Below are 17,295 nucleotides of genomic sequence, written 5' to 3' on the forward strand. Positions count from 1 at the left end.
GACACATTCTAGAAGAATGCTGTGCTGTTGGGACCATTGATCATGTTGTTTTGATATTGGAGTACAGTACAGAATTGTGGCCTATAAGTCCCAAAAACATTTGTGTTCTTCAGGATTCTGAGTTAGATGGCCAAACTAGAAGTTGGCAGCCCCACTTCACAGAAAAGAAACTGGACTTCAAGGACAATTAAGTTACCCTAGCAGGCTGGCCTTTGAATGAGGGATAGAACAAGGTGACAATTAGGTTCTCCACATTAGGTTGCATTTTTTAAAAGTCCTTATGAAAATTTGACAGCATTTTAGTGCTTATTTCTCATAATATGTTTTTTTACATACAAGTTTCCTTAATATATTTAATACATTTTCACTAAAATATGCATATTTATGCACACTTTCCCCCAATGCACATGTTTTAATACAGTTTATGGATAGAGAACTGCATGGCAAAATTCAGAGCTGTGTGCATTTCAAAGGACAGCTGCATTTCCTTTAGCAAATTGTTTCAGGAAGTGTGAATTAGATAGGTTCTCATTAAAATGCAAACCAAACTGAATTTCTCCTGCATCTTTACTTTGAACTCAGGGCTTCTTTCCACCTTCGCATCCACGGTCTGTACCCAAGAATGAATGAGCTTATACGGACATAGCATACCTCTGTGAACTTTCCAAGAGAAGGTGGGTATTATTCTCAGCATTTTAAAGCAGGAAGCAATTAAGGCTGTCCCTTATAAACATAGGGACAGGAATGAACCTAGATGTCCTGGCTCACTCTGCAATTTACTAAATCTAATAGCTTTTCCCAGCATAAGAAAAACCACCAGATGGGGACTGTAGCATCATCAAATAAATGAGGGATCTTCACTTAATGATTTGCCATTGCTTATAAGCATAGCATTCTTAAACTGAGGGAGACTGGAAAATTCAGTGATTACCCTGGCTGAACTCTTATGAGCTTTTATGAGCTTCAGATTGAGACATTCTTAACATCAGTCCAGCCCATCCTTAGATAGTCAAGTAAAACAGGCTCTTAGTGGTTAGTGGAGAGGATACTGAGGTATTGGCCTTGGTTACTTTGGGCATGAAATATATGCTGTCAAAAATCCAAGGTAGTCAAATGTAAACTTTGCATGTTGTTGGTATTTTATTTTTTATTTTTTTAAAATAAATTGCTTTATATGTTCTCAGACTATTGAGAAGGAATCTGTATTTTTCCAGTATTCCAGCTGTTTGAGATTGTGGCTGCAATTCTGTTCACAGGCTGTAATACTCTGGATACTTACCTGAGAGTAATCCCCATCAAACTCTTAGTCTTGCATCCAAACACAAGCATAGGATTGTCCCGCATATTTTTTTTATATTGATATTACTTTATCTTTTCTTCTTCTCCCACATTATAATTTCCTAATCCTGAAGGTTCATACAAGACCTTGTATTTCCCCTTGCGTACAACACTGTTACAATTTCACATCTGGCAAGGTACTGAGGAGGGAATCTTTTAAGGCTGTTTGTCTTAAGGTGCTTAAAAAAATTGTGCAGCTGTACTGTAGTGCTTATAGACTCTTACTGCTCTTCTGAAACCTTTGGACAAAAACCCAAATTGCTCCAGACCAGCCCTGTATAACATCACAAGACAGGTTGTTGTTGTTTTTGTTATTGTTGTTGTTGTTTACTAAAGATGAAATATTCAGGTGAGAAGATTACTGAACTTGATTTATGTATAGAATATCCCTGGAAATTGACAGTCTATCTGATTTGTTTTTCATCCTCCTAGTTTTACCATTGTGACAATTGAAGGCAGAGAATAGAAAAAGGAGGTCAGTGGGCAAAGAGTTGGGGTGGGCGAGACCCCTGGAGTATTAAAGTGATTTAACCAGTTTATATTAATGGTATAGGAGGGAGTTTTTTGGGGGGGTCCTCAAAGCATAGCAGGCAATGGATGTGCCATATTGCTGCATGGTTTCAGCTATCAACATGTCTAAATTTAGTTTTGCTGTTAACATTTTATGATTTAGAAGGCTATAACTGCAGCATAGTAGCAAAACAGCCATCATTCCCTTGGCTCTATTTATCAGGCTTCCTCTCTGCAAGGCTTCCCGTTATAAAACAAATTGGGGGGGGGGAGAAAGTGAACAGGATTGAAGGGAGAGACAGGTACTATTTCAGTCTTTCATTTTTTGTTCCATCTGGCAAGTTATAAGAATAAAGATACGGATAAGCCACTTTTGAATAGTCTGTTTTTCAGGTGAAAGTGGAATCCAAATATATAGCTTATTGGCTTCACCAGTGACAGCTAAAGATAGCCCAAGAAGCATGTGTGTGAGATGTAGTTTGACATCTGCTACTCAAAAACTAGCTGGATGTTTATTATGCTGCAGGGAAGATATTCCACGTGCTGCAGTCGTTTGCTAAGTAGAAAGCAGATATAACATGCAAAGGTCTAGCACAGGCATGGCCAAATGTGGCCCTCCAGCTGCTTTGGGACTACAGCTCCCATCATTGCTAGCTAACAGGACCATAGCTGTCAACTTTTTCCTTTTTTTAAGGGAAATTCTCTTATTCCGAATAGGATTCCTTGCAAGAAAAGGGAAAAGTTGACAGCTATGAACAGGACCAGTGGTCAGGGATGATGGGAACTGTGGTCCCAAAACATCTGGAGGGCCAAGTTTGGCCATACCTGGTCTAGCATTAACCATGAAGCTAGGTGAAGCAGTGCTTCAGGCAACCAATGCCATGGGGGTTACAATTTTCTTAGCTCCAACCTGACTCTTCATGTGTAATTAAAGAAAAGAGGAAGACTCTCATTCTTTGCTACAGGTGTGGAATTGCTTAAGGTAGCAATCTTAACTCTAATAGCAGGGGTCAGCAAACTTTTTCAGCAGGCGGCCAGTCCACTGTCCCTCAGACCTTGTGGGGGGCTGGACTATATATATATATATATATATATATATATATATATATATATATGGGAAATGAACGAATTCCTATGCCCCACAAATAACCCAGAGATGCATTTTAAATAAAAGGACACATTCTACGCATGTAAAAACACGCTGCTTCCCAGACCATCAGCGGGCTGGATTCAGAAGGCGATTGGGCTGGATCCGGCCCCCGGGCCTCAGTTTGCTACCCATGTCTAATAGCATAAGTAAGCCTGCTGGATCAAACTGGCACCCCATCTAGTCCAGCATCCTATTCTCACAATGGCCAACTAGATGCCTGTGGGAAGATTGCAAGTTGGACAACAGCACTCTGCCCAACCACATTTCCCACAACAGGTATTCAGAGGCATAGTGTCTTTTATATTGTATGCAGAGCATAGCCATTGTGGCTAGTAACCCTATTTACCTGGCGAATTGAATTCAACAAGACTGACTTCTGAGTGGGCATGGCTAGGATTGCACTGGAAGGCATTAGCACTGAACTTGGAGATAGCCATATAGGGGAGAGGGAATCATGCCTCAAAGTAGAACTTCTAACAAATCTTTCCATGACTTCCTTATAAATTGTGAAAACTTACTATATATGATAGCCAGACTTTCCTCCCTTGACAGCTAGAAACAGTCTCTCCTAGCACCGAAACTAATTATTCAGTGTGCAGAAATGGAGGTCCCAAATGCCATGCACTCAACCAGAGGTTTGCTCCCTCTAGTCAAACATTTTATGATCCCTTTTGCCTTTCACGATCACAACTTAACAGAACACCTGCTGCATGCAGAGTTCCATTGCCACTTCCTACAGGGAATGAGTAAGTATAACCCCAGTGGCAACAGCTAGCTCAGTGTCTATTCCAGGTAAACCACTGGAAAACATGATTAAAGTTTGCATTATTAGGCGTATAGAAGGACAAAACCTCTTGTGGAAGAACCATCGAAGAGATTACATACTTCATCAACCTTATTTAAGAGTGTCAGCAAGTATTGAGATAGGACTGATCTGGCTTGTAAGTACAAAGGGTTCTATTTGGTTCGATGGTTGTTTTATTGTAATGTGATTTTAATTGTTGTATTGATTCACACACCCCTTTATAAGCCATCTTGACCTTTGGAGCAGAATCATGTTTCTAAAAGGTTTTAACAGAGCAATCCTAGGGAGGGGTGTATGAGACAGAGAAAGAGTTGGTGGCAGTAGAACCACTGTTTCCTAAGCCCTGCTGGGCTCCCACCAACCAGGGTGGAAGATGGAGGGGCAGCTTTCAACCTCTTGCCACCTTTTTAAATTACCCATTTGTTTCTTTTCAAATTATAGCAGAAATAACTATGCCAGCTCAAGGTCCGGCAGAGTTTCCCCCATTGCACTGGATGTGCATTTCTGAGAAATTAGGGAACTTTGGAATTGGTGGATCTAAAGGTCCCTCTCAGTCCCTCTCTGACATGACACCCTTACACTTTTGCCCTTACCACCCATGGGGCACTGTTGGTGAAGCATCTATAGTGGCAGAGGTTTCCCCTGCCAGTCAAGGGAAGACCGCTGCAGTAGCTTAGAAACATATTGCAGTACAGTGGTACCTCAGGTTAAATACTTAATTCATTATGGAGGTCCATTCTTAACCTGAAACTGTACTTAGCCTGAGGTACCACTTTAGCTAATGGGGCCTCCTGCTGCCGCCGCGCGATTTCTGTTCTCATCCTGAAGCAAAGTTCTTAACCCGAGGTACTATTTCTGGGTTAGCAGAGTCTGTAACCTGAAGCATATGTAACCTGAAGCATATGTAACCTGAGGTACCACTGTAATAATAAATAACAACAATAGGTGGGACCCCAGAAAGTAGATCTACTAGTGCAAGAATGCCTGCTTGCATCATGGAATTTCCCCTCCCTCTTCTCTACCCAAGCACGCTCCCCAAATCTGCTCCAGGGGGTCGAGGAACCCATAGTAGGGTGCAGGGGGCATGAGAGGAGAGGGGAAGGAGGTTCTGTTGCACAGCTGTGCTCTAGTAGATCTACTTTGCTGGTATGATGGTTATTATGAGTATGGTGATGTTGATCATCGTAATAGTAATAGACCTGTATCCTGGTAACTTTCTAAGGACCATAGACTTGCACCCTTAAATAAATGAATAACATTCAGTAAACACCCACTGAGGGACAGAATAACTGAGATTTCAACATTATTCTCAGACCAAAATGGCCTCCACTTAGGCACACCTCCAGATTTTTTTGTTTATTTGTTCCTAAAAGTGGAGGGTGGGGGAGGGCGCCAATAACTCAAAATAATTCATATGAGTTCATATTAAGGAAATACGTTGTTTGTATTCTCTAAGGAAATTAGGCTGTGTGTTTTCACTTTATGCATCAAATTTAGCTTTCCCCCAGATAACCCTGAGGGAAGCGGGTGCAGCTGATTTCTTCATTTGCAAGCCAAAAACCTGACAGCCCCAGATGTGAGCCAGTCCAGCTTTAGGTGTGAAAGCTGTTTTTGAAAGCCAAAATACAGGCAATTAAGGAGATTCTCCTCATTTTGAGCTCCTCTTTAACCAGGCTGTCAGTCCTGGATGTGGTGTTCCAGACAGAGCAAGGATGAACATGATAGACAGAACACCTGGAGCCTTTCCCAAGAGAAACAAAGCAGAAGGACAAATAAAATAAAAGCAATGGCCACCTACTGTAAAGAATTGCTGAGCAACAATGGCAAGGAATGAACTAATGAGGGAACACATAATGAGGCAAAGGAGAACAGATAGCAGGATAGCTGGGCAAATGCTGTGCACTACCTCAAAAATACAACAAGCTGTACACACACTATCCTTAAAGCTATCCTTAAGTCAGAGAAGTGTTTACCTTATTAATACAGTGCAGCCTTATTTGTGCATTTAAAAATTCCATTTTGACTCTTAGAGAAAATACACCCACTCATGCAAATTTATGAAAATGCCTGAAACGTGTAGTTCAAGTTTTTGATTGTTTTGGTGGAGGTGGGGGGGGGACCCATCAGTCAAGCTTCTTTTGCCATAGTTGTGCCATGATAGCAACCTAATGGTTAGCGCAGGGGGCACCAACCTGGGATCTGTGGGCACAAATGCACCCACAGAGGGCTGCCCTGTTTTCCACAGGGCTCCTATCCTCACCACTTGACACTGATATTCAACTTTCAAGAAACATTATATTGCAACCAATAAAATAGATTGTGGTGTGTGTTTTGCATGGTGCCCACAACCATTTCTCAGCTTTGCAAAGGTGGCCCCAGGCCAAGAATTCAATAACTCGGTTAACTTTGAAGCAGGCAGAAACTGCCTCAAACTTCCCTCCTCCTCCTTGCAGGCTTCCAAATGTCTGTTTGTGAGGTGGAAACATGGATGAAAGGGCTTTCCTTTTCTAAATATCTCCACTTATGTAGAGTGAGGGAAGAAAGCAAATATGAAAACAGGAAAAGAAATATTAGCTGTCCATGTAGTGATCTCTAGTTTAAATTTGTAGGTAGAAATAACCAATAAGAGAAGAGCAGATTCTCCTCCCCTCAAAAAACCACTCACACGTTGTGCAAATAATCACCTTTTAATTGTTTCACCTGGGTGTTGCCTTTGTGCTGGCTTGCGCATTCAAGGTGGGTGGCTCAAAGTTCAGAGAGCACTGAACAATATGGAACCCCGTGTGATCAAACTAAGTATAAATTAACTTGAGCGTTATGTTTCAGCAGATGAAAACACCACCATTTCCTTTTTAAAAAAAAATAAATATTTATGGAATAAAATGTTGCATTGCAGAAAGGACTTAACTGTGTTACACTAATTGAAGGAGAGTGCCTGTAAATGTTTAATATGCCCACAGGAATGTATGCAATCCAAGAAAACAAAGAGTAAAACATCAACAGGATGCTAAATTGTCCTTCTCAGATACCTGAGTTAGGAAACCAAGGCAGGATTAAGTTAACAGTTAACTGTGAAACCAGGATAACAAGGCTGCAATCCTAATCATACTTACTTGGGAATAAACCCAACTGAATTCAATGAGACTTCCTTCTGAGTGGTTGGCATCTGTCGTGAAACAATGTTCCATGCATCTTTGGGCGGTGGAGAGTTAAGGGTGCCTGCTGTGGCTGTAGAGACCTGTACATAGGGTTGCCATACATCCGGATTTTCCCGGGCATATTTGGAATACAGCAGTTGGGAGCAGTGTCTGGGCAGAAATCGGGGAAATGTCTGGGGAAATCCGGACAGCCCATGTCGGCAGTGCCGTTTTTCCAGCTCAAAAGTGGCAAATTTTGGTGGGCGATTTTGCCCAAAGAGCTCAACAACTTTGGGCAAAACTAAAAGAAGCTCAACAACTGCCTAGATTTTTAACAGTTTGAAATATGGCAACCCTACCTATATGGGAAAGACATGTTTTGTTGCAGCCAGGGCAGATGAAAGCATCTGCTTACACTGATGCTTTCGTATTCAGAAGTGTTAGAAAAGTGAGAGCGAGAGGAAGTCAGGGCGAGGAAAAGTTGTACAGAAACATATCAAAGGATTGATTCACATATATCCCAGAGCAGATGACAAATCTTGGAGATGTGGGACAACAGGAGTGAAAATATCACGTTTGGTGTATGTGTACTAAGTTGTTCTGGGAGTTAGTGTTGGTGAACACCAAGGAAATGACAGGTTGTAACAAAGCAGGCCCCATTAATCATTTTGTTTGGTAACGCAGAAAATGAAGTAAACAGGGTGAATAGAGAAATGCTTACTTATGTATTTACGGCTGTCAGGATGGCAGTCTGCCAAAAGTGGGAACAGAAAGAATCTCTGACACAAGAAGATGGTTGAATGGGATATGGGATACATGCTGAAGCTGACGGACAGGATCAAAAACAGAGAAGGTTGGCAAGGGAGTAAGAGCTTTATTGATAGATTGTCATTGTTTATTATGGATTGGAATAACAAAGTGCAACCATATAACTTGCTGGGAGATGGGTAATAGATGACTGCAAATGTTCACTACTTCTCTTCAGTTTCCCTCCTCCCTTGTATAAAGCATATGGCATTTACTCTGTACAGTATGTTTTTTAACCTCTGTATCTCACTTATGTTATGGATTAACACAAACAATTATAAGCTTGTATTACAACTTACTGCCATTTATTTTAAGTTTTAAAAATGAGGGGATTTATTTATTTTTTAAGAGCATTTTAGAAGGGAGGCATTTTTCAGGACTGCCAAAAATGTTCACAGGAAACTGAAGCTCTAGTTTCCATGACTTGCTAGAAGACTTTAAAACCCTTATGTTTTAGTGACCTTTAAAAGTCCCATCTGAAAACGTTCTTGCTGACTCTTCTGCAATTCTTTTTATTCACTGTATGCTACCTTTTACAGCCTCTGTGATGAACAAAAGCTAAAGGGATTAAAATGGAGTTGATGGGTTGCCAAACCACTGGATGTTCTTTTTCTAAACTACATTTATTTTTGTTTCCCTAGTTGTCCTTTGTCGTCCATCTGCTGGAATCCTCTTCTAGATAAGACCCATTACAACCAAGTATTAGGCCATGGACTGTGCCTAGTCACTGACTATCATCTTTGTGCAGAACAATGGGCAGAAAGGTTACTCTCTACCTACACATTGAGACCTTGAGGAGTAACAGGAAGCACTGTGGAAAAAGGCATGCTGGAGCCTGGTATTTTTTGTGGTATTTTTTACATAAACTGTGCTATTCATGTAGAAATGTTAAGCCAAGTAAATAAAACAAATCCAACTGTAATATTATTACCAATGTTGTAAACCTTGGTTTACAAACTTAATCCGTTCCAGAAGTCCGTTCTTAAACCAAAGCATTCTTAAACCAAGGCATGCTTTCCCATAGCAGTGGGGGACTCAATTTACAAATCGAACACACTCAACAGGAAGCAGAACATGTTCTGCTTCCAAGGCAAAGTTCACAAACCAAAACACCTACTTCTGGGTTTGCAGCATTCTTAATCCAAGTTGTTCATAAACTAAGCTGTTCTGAAAACAAGGTACCATTTTAGCTTGCAAGTATGGGTGAGTTGTGGAAACTGGAAGAAATATATTTGGGTATCCTTTTGTCATTAAGTATAAACCACATTCATAAAATGTCTTCAATGAATTCCAGTCATTCTCTTTATAACTGGGACCTCCACAACTTTATTAGTCAGATCCTCCATCATGGAGAGCACGTGTTGCGGTGAGATCACCAGAAACTGCCTCCCTGTTGTGGGGCAGAACCGTTTGGATGGCCAAAACACCCCATTGGTTGCCCCTCTGTTGCTGAGGCAGAAATTTGGTCAGTTGGGTTGGCTATTGGCTGCTGAGGGGCTACTTAAGCTGCTGCATGTCGCTGGAGAGTTTCACTTTCTTGCAACGTGCAGCGGATCACCCGCCCTCCTTTCTCTATATTTAGGGTTGTTCTTATGGCCTTGCTATGCCTGTCTAGGAGTCGTCTGTTTTGGAGCAGGGGCCCAGTAGGAATTTTGCCATTTGGCTGATTGGCTGGTGCCACTTGGTTTTTGCCCACCATGTAGCAAATCGTCACAAGGTTGGCGGTTAGGCATTTGGTTCAATGTTTTGGGGAGAGGATGTTGTTGGCTGTGCCTGCCCCTCCATTGCTGCTGCTAGGGAATTCCATTAAAGGAATCCAGGGGCTCGTCATGCTTTTGTCCAAACCCTGTCAAGGGGCTAGGGCCATGCCAGAGCCCCTGGGAGCATCTGGGGTGAGCTGTGAGATCAAAGCCATTTCTTGCTCCCCCAGGTTGCTTTCCCTTACTGACATATGGTGGTGCCCAGTGTCAGTCCTCTTCCTGTCACTGTGCAGGTTCAGGTAGTCTGGAACCAATGCCTAAGCAACCACTCACATGCTGTAATCAATAAAGTTGTGGACAAAATTTAATGCCAAAAACCTTAAACTAAAATCTGTGTCTTTTATGTCTTCATTTGGGGGTGGTTTTTTGGGGGGGGGTCTTCACATGCAATTATTGCTATTATTTACTAAATTTGTATAGCACCCTTTATCCGCAGATCTCAGGGTGGTACACTACAATTTAAAAACCACAAACTACATAGTAAAAATAAGAGCAACAAGAAATCCACAATCCCCCCTTAAGGCTGCTCTACTCGGCCAACCTGAACACAGCTCAGCAACCATATACTGGGATTTGCCAATTGCTTTGCACCTCTCCTCTCCATTTTTCAGTACTGCTTGGGCAACAAAACCAGCTCCTGATAGGCTGTGATATTTTCTTCTTGATTCTCTGAAGCATGGTAGCAGTCTTGCTAGAATAAAATTATAAACTAAAAAGAAGGAGAAGGAGACAAAGGAGGAGGAGGAGGAGGAGGAGGAGGAGAAGCAGCAGCAGCAGGCAGTCCCTGGCAGGACCCCCAAGCTGGCTTAGCCCTCCAAGGCAAAATATTTTTTAAAAAATTAAAAGGGGGTGGAAAGGAAGCAGATACCTGGAGAAGAAAGACTTTGGCAATCAATACCACCTGCCATTGGATCCAATGTGTTCTGACTATATGTGATTTTGGCTTTAGGTGTGATCCCGGAACGTAACTCAGACCTTCCAAGTGTCCCTATTTTTCCAGGGATGTCCCTGATTTAGATAACCTTTCCTGGTTTATGATTTGATCCCAGAATGTCCCACTTTTCCTTAGGAAGTCCCTATTTTCATTGGAGAAATGTTGGAGGTTATGGTAACCCCCATATACGTTGCAGGCTTATTGTGTCTGAAAAGAATAAATTGCTACAGGGAGCAAAAGAACACTGTTCAAAATGAAAATCTCAGGCAACTTGAGCTAGAGTAGTAGCACTTGGAGTGAACGTGATGCTACTTTTGGAGGCCTTAATTCTGCTGTGCTGGATTTGAAATTATTAGCTTTCAATTAAACCTTTTATTAGCTGAAGACAGTGAGCACGGTGAATGTGAAAAGCCCTTTTCTCTCCCTCTTTTTTGATTTAGGAAATAATTACCCAGGTTTCATGACAAGGACCCAGGTATCGGCAGGTTACATCAATTTTATCGCATTAAAGGAATGCTAGAATCACAGCTGGTTTTCCCAAAGCAACAGAGCTGTCATTCACAGGGAATCTCATTGAAGTGCAAATGCTGTCAATCCTCGCTTCAGTCCATTCATTTTGGAAGAAAATGTATTTGATGCCTGAGGGATGGGGACAAATTAAGAGAGATTTTTCTTTATGCGATGGACCCAGCAAGGCCCTGCATACAGTACAGCAAACTGCACTACCTGCAGGGTGCTCATCCACCATGAAAGTCCTCTATTATCTCATTCTTTACATGAATGAAATGTGAATACAGTTCCTCGTTCTCAAAAACCATTACACTGATTGGATTTTGTCTGGAAGCCACCGAATGAGTTTTTCCACACAATTATTTTCAACAGATTGAAAATGTGTGCCTCTCTTCTGTCAGGTGGTGACGGAAGCCGCTCTTGAGTTTTAAGGATCTTAAAAAATAGCAATGTTTTGTAACCTTTTTTCTTTTCTTTTTTTGAAGTCTTCAGCCTGCAGGAGATGGGGAAGAAAATCAACAATCTAACAAATCCCTTTCTTTTTCTTTTGCCAGAATATGTTTTTCTGGAACACTTACTGGGTTTATTGTGTTCGATGACTGGAATTGATTTCAACATAAACACACATGTGTTGAAGACATTCATTCATAAGGAAAAGATCAAGGGGCCAAAACTATGTTACATTAACATATATACCAGCAACACAGAAGCCTCAAGAGGCAGGGAAATTTAGTGGATGGGGTGTGGGACTTGCACTGGGAAATGTAAGCTCAGATCCTTGCTTGGACATGAAGCTACTGGGGCAGTGACTGTTTCAGTGGTTATGAGGAAGAGGAGATTGCTGATATGAGCTCTTTGGATGACTGGCAGTGTTTTATTAAATTAGTTAACATAGTATTCTAGGAAGCCTGTAGTTCTGAATCAAATACCGTGGCCTCAGGAATTTTCAACCACCACCACCACCACTACCTTTTGGTTTAAGACAGAATCATAAAATCACGGAACTTTAGAGTTGGAAGGGACCACGAGGGTCATTTAGACCAACCCCCTGCAAAGCGTGTTCTCCTTCATGGAGAGCACGTGTTGCGGTGGGGTCTGCTGAGCCACCCCTCTGTTACCAGGCAGGGTCTCTAAAGATGGCCTGGGACAGTGATTGGTTCACTGGGTTGCTGGGGTAAAAGTTATGTTGCAATTTTGGTGGGAGGGGTAAAATGTTTAAATACTCTGCACGCAGCCTGGAGCTTTCTCTTTGCTGCGTGCAATGGATCACCCGCCCACCCACCCTTGAGTAAGGGGTTGTTGCATTGATCTTGCTATGCCTGTCATGGGGTCGTCTGCCGTTGGGGCAGGGGGCTGGTAGGAATTTTGTCCATCTGGCTGATTGGCTGGGCCATTTGGTTTTTGCCTACTGCGTAGCAAATCGTCACAACTTGTAAGGTTGCGGTTAGGCATTGGTTATAAATTGGTGGAGGAGGGGTTAGGATAGGCTGGGCCTGCCCCTCCATGGTTGCTGCGGAAAGGGAATTCCGTTAAAGGAATCCTGGGGCTTGCCATCTTTTCGTCCAATCCCTGGAATGGGACTAGGGCCGGCAAGCCTTCGGGGAGCATGCGGATGAGAATTGAGGGTCTGTGACTCAGCTCCATTTCTCCCCGACTTGCTTTCCCCCGCACTGTCTTTCGGTGGTGCCCGGAAGTCCGTTCTGTCCCCAGGCGGGGGGACAGATAGTCTTAACCAATGCCTAAACAACCACTCACGGTTTTGTATTTAAATAAAGTTGTGGCCAAAATTATGCCAAAAACCTTAAACAAAAATTAAGTGTGCGTTGTGAGTTATTTGGGGGGTGGCTTGGGGACCTTGACACGCAATGCAGGAATCTATTGCTCAAAGTTGGGCTCAAGCCCACCCACACTGAAAAGAAAAGTGGGTGGCAGGGGCATAGAGCTTGGAGAGGAACAAATTCCATGACAAGGCACAAAAACCAGCACTGTACCAGAATTGGTTTCATATTCTTAAATGGCGTGTCTGCACTTTCTTAAACAAAAGACAGTTGTTTTGAAGCTCTGAACCTTGTAAGAAAGGTGCAGTCTCTGATCTGAAAACCTGCCCTACAATAGTGCCTCATTTAGGAGGAAACTGCACTCTGCACATTTTCAAAAGAAATCTTTGTTTATGGTAAATCATTTCCCAGAATGCTTTTGTTATCTTGCACGTCCACCACGTATCAAAGGCGGAGGGAAGTCAATGGATTCAGGGAATCCTATTCTCCAACCTGTCCATTCTCTCACTTAATTGACTACAGTACAGGAAAATATTGTTTGCAGTGCTTTACTTTGGCAGGAGGTTGGGCTAGATGACCTTTGGCTGTGGTCTGATAATTTAGCTGGAAGTAGATTCAATTTCTTTTTAGTTGAAGTAGATTCAGTTGATTTCAGTGGAATGTGCTTTGTGCTTAGGACTGCAACATAACATAGACACTTATTTTTGCAGCCTTAGTTTTAGGAAATCCTAAGGATGTTTGTGCATGTGTGTGATACAGAGAGAAATGAAGGCAGTTTAACATTTCATCCAATGTGTGGTAGGGCAGAAGGGGGGGGGGGTAGAGGAACACTCAAATCTGAGTGTCTCCAATTATACAAAAACAATTTCTTTTAGTGGGGAACAGAGGTTTAGACATGCTCAGAAGCACTTCCAAATTTGTCTCTGATTGGTGGAGACATGGCAAGGTATTGGAAGGGCTTGGGGTCATTTGGATGCAAGCAGCTTCCTTCTTAGCCTTTTTGACATGAGAGCCCCATCAGTTGGACCACAGCATTGGAGAAGCTGTCGCCATCAGAGTGGTGGGATCCAGCACTGGATCTGTTTCACCAACGTCAGACCTCGGTTCATGATTTCAGGTTGGTGATCCTGTCCATCCACTCACTGGCAGAGAAAGAGGGGGATGGGGGAGCGCACCGCCCCCAGCACCACGATCCCTGTGGGGTGCCATTATGGCTGCCCCCCCGCAGGGCGCCATACCCCTGTGGATGGCATGCCACACCCCCAGGATGCGCACCATGCTCCCGGGATGCACACCAGACATGCCCCCGCCTGCTCTCTGCCACTGCATCCACTGACCCCTTGAATGCTGCCCTAGGGATCATAGGACTGCCCCCTTCTAGGATGGCCGATCTCTGCCTTTTCTCATGGTGGAGAAGGAAGCAAAATCATCAGGGACTCTGTCTTGCACACTTTTAGCCTTGTGTGCATCCAATTTAAGTGTGGGTGTTCAGGGTTAGGGTGTAACTGTCTTTGAAAATGCTATTTTTTCTGGCACATGCATTTTTTTGGGTGGGTGGGAAGGCAATAGAATGAAGCTTTAGAGTTGTTGGGTTAAAAACAAAACAAAATTGAGGCGATGCCCATTATAATAAAGAGTGTGAATGTGTGTGCACAATGAACATATGTTTATATTCCGAAACACATGTAATTAAAGCGGCTAAACTGAAAGAGAGGAAGGAAGATATAATTAAGCACGAAGGTTGTTCATGCTAGTTGTTCCTCCTCCTTACTTATCCGATCAGCCTGTTAATCATATCCCCCCCTCTGTTTCAAGATGTTTGAAACTTTCCTAATTTGAGCTGGCAGCTCTTCCCTTAATGTTATTTTAATAGACCTTGTCTTGCTTTCAGAGAGCAATGAAAGCAAAGGTTTCGTCAAGAAAGAAAATTGCCTTATCCCTGCTGAGTTGTTGATTTAGTACAGCTATTAATGACTAAAAGAAGTTAGAAAAAAAGATCTTCCTACTCCATCTTAAAACCAACTATAGAGGAAGAAGTCATCAGGGTCATTTCCTAAACATTCCCACAATGGGCAAAGTACCCTAAGTCCTTCCTTCTCCATCCTGGTTGGCTCCATATGCTTGGACTACACTTATCACCAGCTTCATCCATCACAGACAAATATATCCTTGTGGGTTGGCCATCTTGACTACTGTGAATAAATGAATGGTAAGGGAACTGAGGGGAGGGGGAGGTCCTAATATCTATGGATATTTTCCTGAATGGGCAATTCACTTGCATGCATAGTGTCTGAGATGAATGTTCTACAGGGTGCTCTATATATGAAATGGAAGTGAAAGATGAAACTAGTGGGAGCCACCTTGTGGGAGGCTGTTCAAGTTGCTCTCTGGAGATCTGCTGCCTGCATTTATAGGCCTGCTTTCTTCCAGCAGATGACCTCCGATGACTTCCATCTCCTCAGTCTGATTGCATTGCTTTGTAGTATTACTGTAAAACTTACTTTGCTGAGAATACTCATTTGCATTTGAAATATCTCAGCTTTGCATTACCTAAGATCAGACTCCCACACTGATAGATCAGAAGGAGTTTTAAACCAGTTACCGAAAAGCTGTTATTCCAGAGCTCTAAATTATATTTCCCCATCTAACTGTTCATATGGTCAGAGCAATGTAAAGGTGTGTGTTAACTGTATTATTTGGATGCCGAAAAACAAGGTCATCATGACATTGATAGCAGTATTGACAGATCTTGACAAGTTTAAAGTCAACTGAAAGGTAGAATTGAAATGCTTTTCCTCCCCCGAGGAACATGGTGGATAATGGCATATATTTATTGCTGTTCCGCTTGCAAAAATATTTAAATTTCTTTTTTTTTATTCTTCCAAACAATAAACTTGCAAAGTAGGCCAGTGTACTCATTTTATGGAAAAAGGAGTTGTATTTAAGGCTGCAATCTTTTGCACAGTTTCTTATATCTGTGTAAGTATGTACAGCAATGAGCTACATATCTGTCCAAAATCCAAACCTTTGAATCATTAGGACATATTTGAAAATAAACTTACTAAGGCTCCCACAGCAGCACAGGAGAGGAAGGAGCTATCTCAACTACAAAGTCAATTTTTAAAATGGTTGGATTGAACACAGATTTCACAGGTCCATGCTCAGTATGCTGTTCTCCCTGAATTGTGCAAAAGATAATCACAGAGGAATATACCTCGACTGGAATTCAATGCATTGAGATTTTGCTTTCTGGGTTGGGGAGTGGATTAAGCAGCCTGATTTCTTTAGAATTCATTGGGAGTTGGGTTTTCTCCTTCCTTAGGCTGCTTTTGAATGTCCTAGTTCATAACAAAATAACACAAGCCTGTATATCCTTGTTTTTACTGCATTTTGTCAGATTGTTCATGACTGGAATATTGATTGTGAGATTGCATCTGCAACTGCCAAGCACTCACCTCCCATCAGTCTAGTTCTCCTTTTCCATTATGCCATAAATAGATTGCCTAGCACAATAGACTGCACAAATATGCAATATCAGTCAAGTTGCATGAGCCTGTTTCTGTGTGTCAGTGTGGTTTAAAAGGAAAAGGAAAAGAAGTCAGACACAAAAGCGGACTCAGTGTATAGAATTTTGAAATGCATTATAATTAATAATAGTAACAAGTAAGGTGGAGATCCTTAACATTTAACATCCCAGGCTTGAACACATTCATTGGAAATAAAGCCCATTGATTGTAATGGAAATTACTTCCAGGGTACTGGGGTAAGGGCCCAAAGTGCTCACTAAATGACACAAATGTAAAAATAATCTTTGTTGGCTTCAAAGTAACCAAACTAACTTGCCACCTCATCTTTTTACTCTGTATGCACAAATGAGGGCTGTGAATGCTGCTTGAAGTAGAACATGATGGAGTTTGGGCAATAGGTGCTGTTCAAACATGCAACAGAAATACCTTTTATGGTATACAAGCTCAGAAGGACCCCAGCTTATATACCTTAAAATCTTCTGTGCTGAAATACCTAGGGGTTAATATGACTGCCAAAAATCTGAATTTATTTAAAGATAATTATGAAAAGTGTTGGTCAGAAATTAAAAAGGATTTAGAAATTTGGTCAAGATTGAAGCTTTCCCTGTTGGGCCGAATTGCTGCTATAAAGAATATGTGTTGCCAAAAATGTTGTTTTTGTTTCAGACCCTACAGGTTGTGGACAGGGTGGAATGCTTTGGAAAGTGGCAGAGAGATATCTCTAAATTTGTCTGGCAGGGCAAAAAGCCCAGAATAAAATACTAACTGACGCAAAGGAAAGAGGGGGGTTTGCCCTGCCGGACTTAAAGTTGTATTATGAAGCTGCAGCTTTCTGCTGGATGAAAGATTGGTTACTTCTTGAGAACACTGATGTCCTGGATCTGGAAGGGTTTAATAATGCTTTTGGATGGCATGCTTATTTATGGTACGACAAGGTAAAGGTTCACAAAGCTTTCAAGAACCATATTGTCAGGAAAGCAATATTTAATGTCTGGATAAAATAGAAAACAAGACCCCAAGGTGGTTGTCACCAATGGAA

The 17,295-nt window shown here is 42.0% G+C and overlaps 1 long non-coding RNA gene across 2 annotated transcripts in view; it reads left to right on the forward strand.

Annotated features, from left to right (window-relative positions):
- Positions 1-17,295, forward strand: part of LOC308582835 — a 121,597-nt gene that overhangs the window by 33,250 nt on the left and 71,052 nt on the right. For both annotated transcript variants that reach the window (XR_014005904.1, XR_014005905.1), the window contains exon 3: positions 8,389-8,585. This is a non-coding gene — a long non-coding RNA (uncharacterized lncRNA). The remainder of the gene's footprint in view (positions 1-8,388; positions 8,586-17,295) is intronic.

This window comes from Podarcis bocagei (genome assembly GCF_964188305.1).
Source record: "Podarcis bocagei genome assembly, chromosome: 3".
Classification (NCBI taxonomy): Eukaryota; Metazoa; Chordata; class Lepidosauria; order Squamata; family Lacertidae; genus Podarcis; species Podarcis bocagei.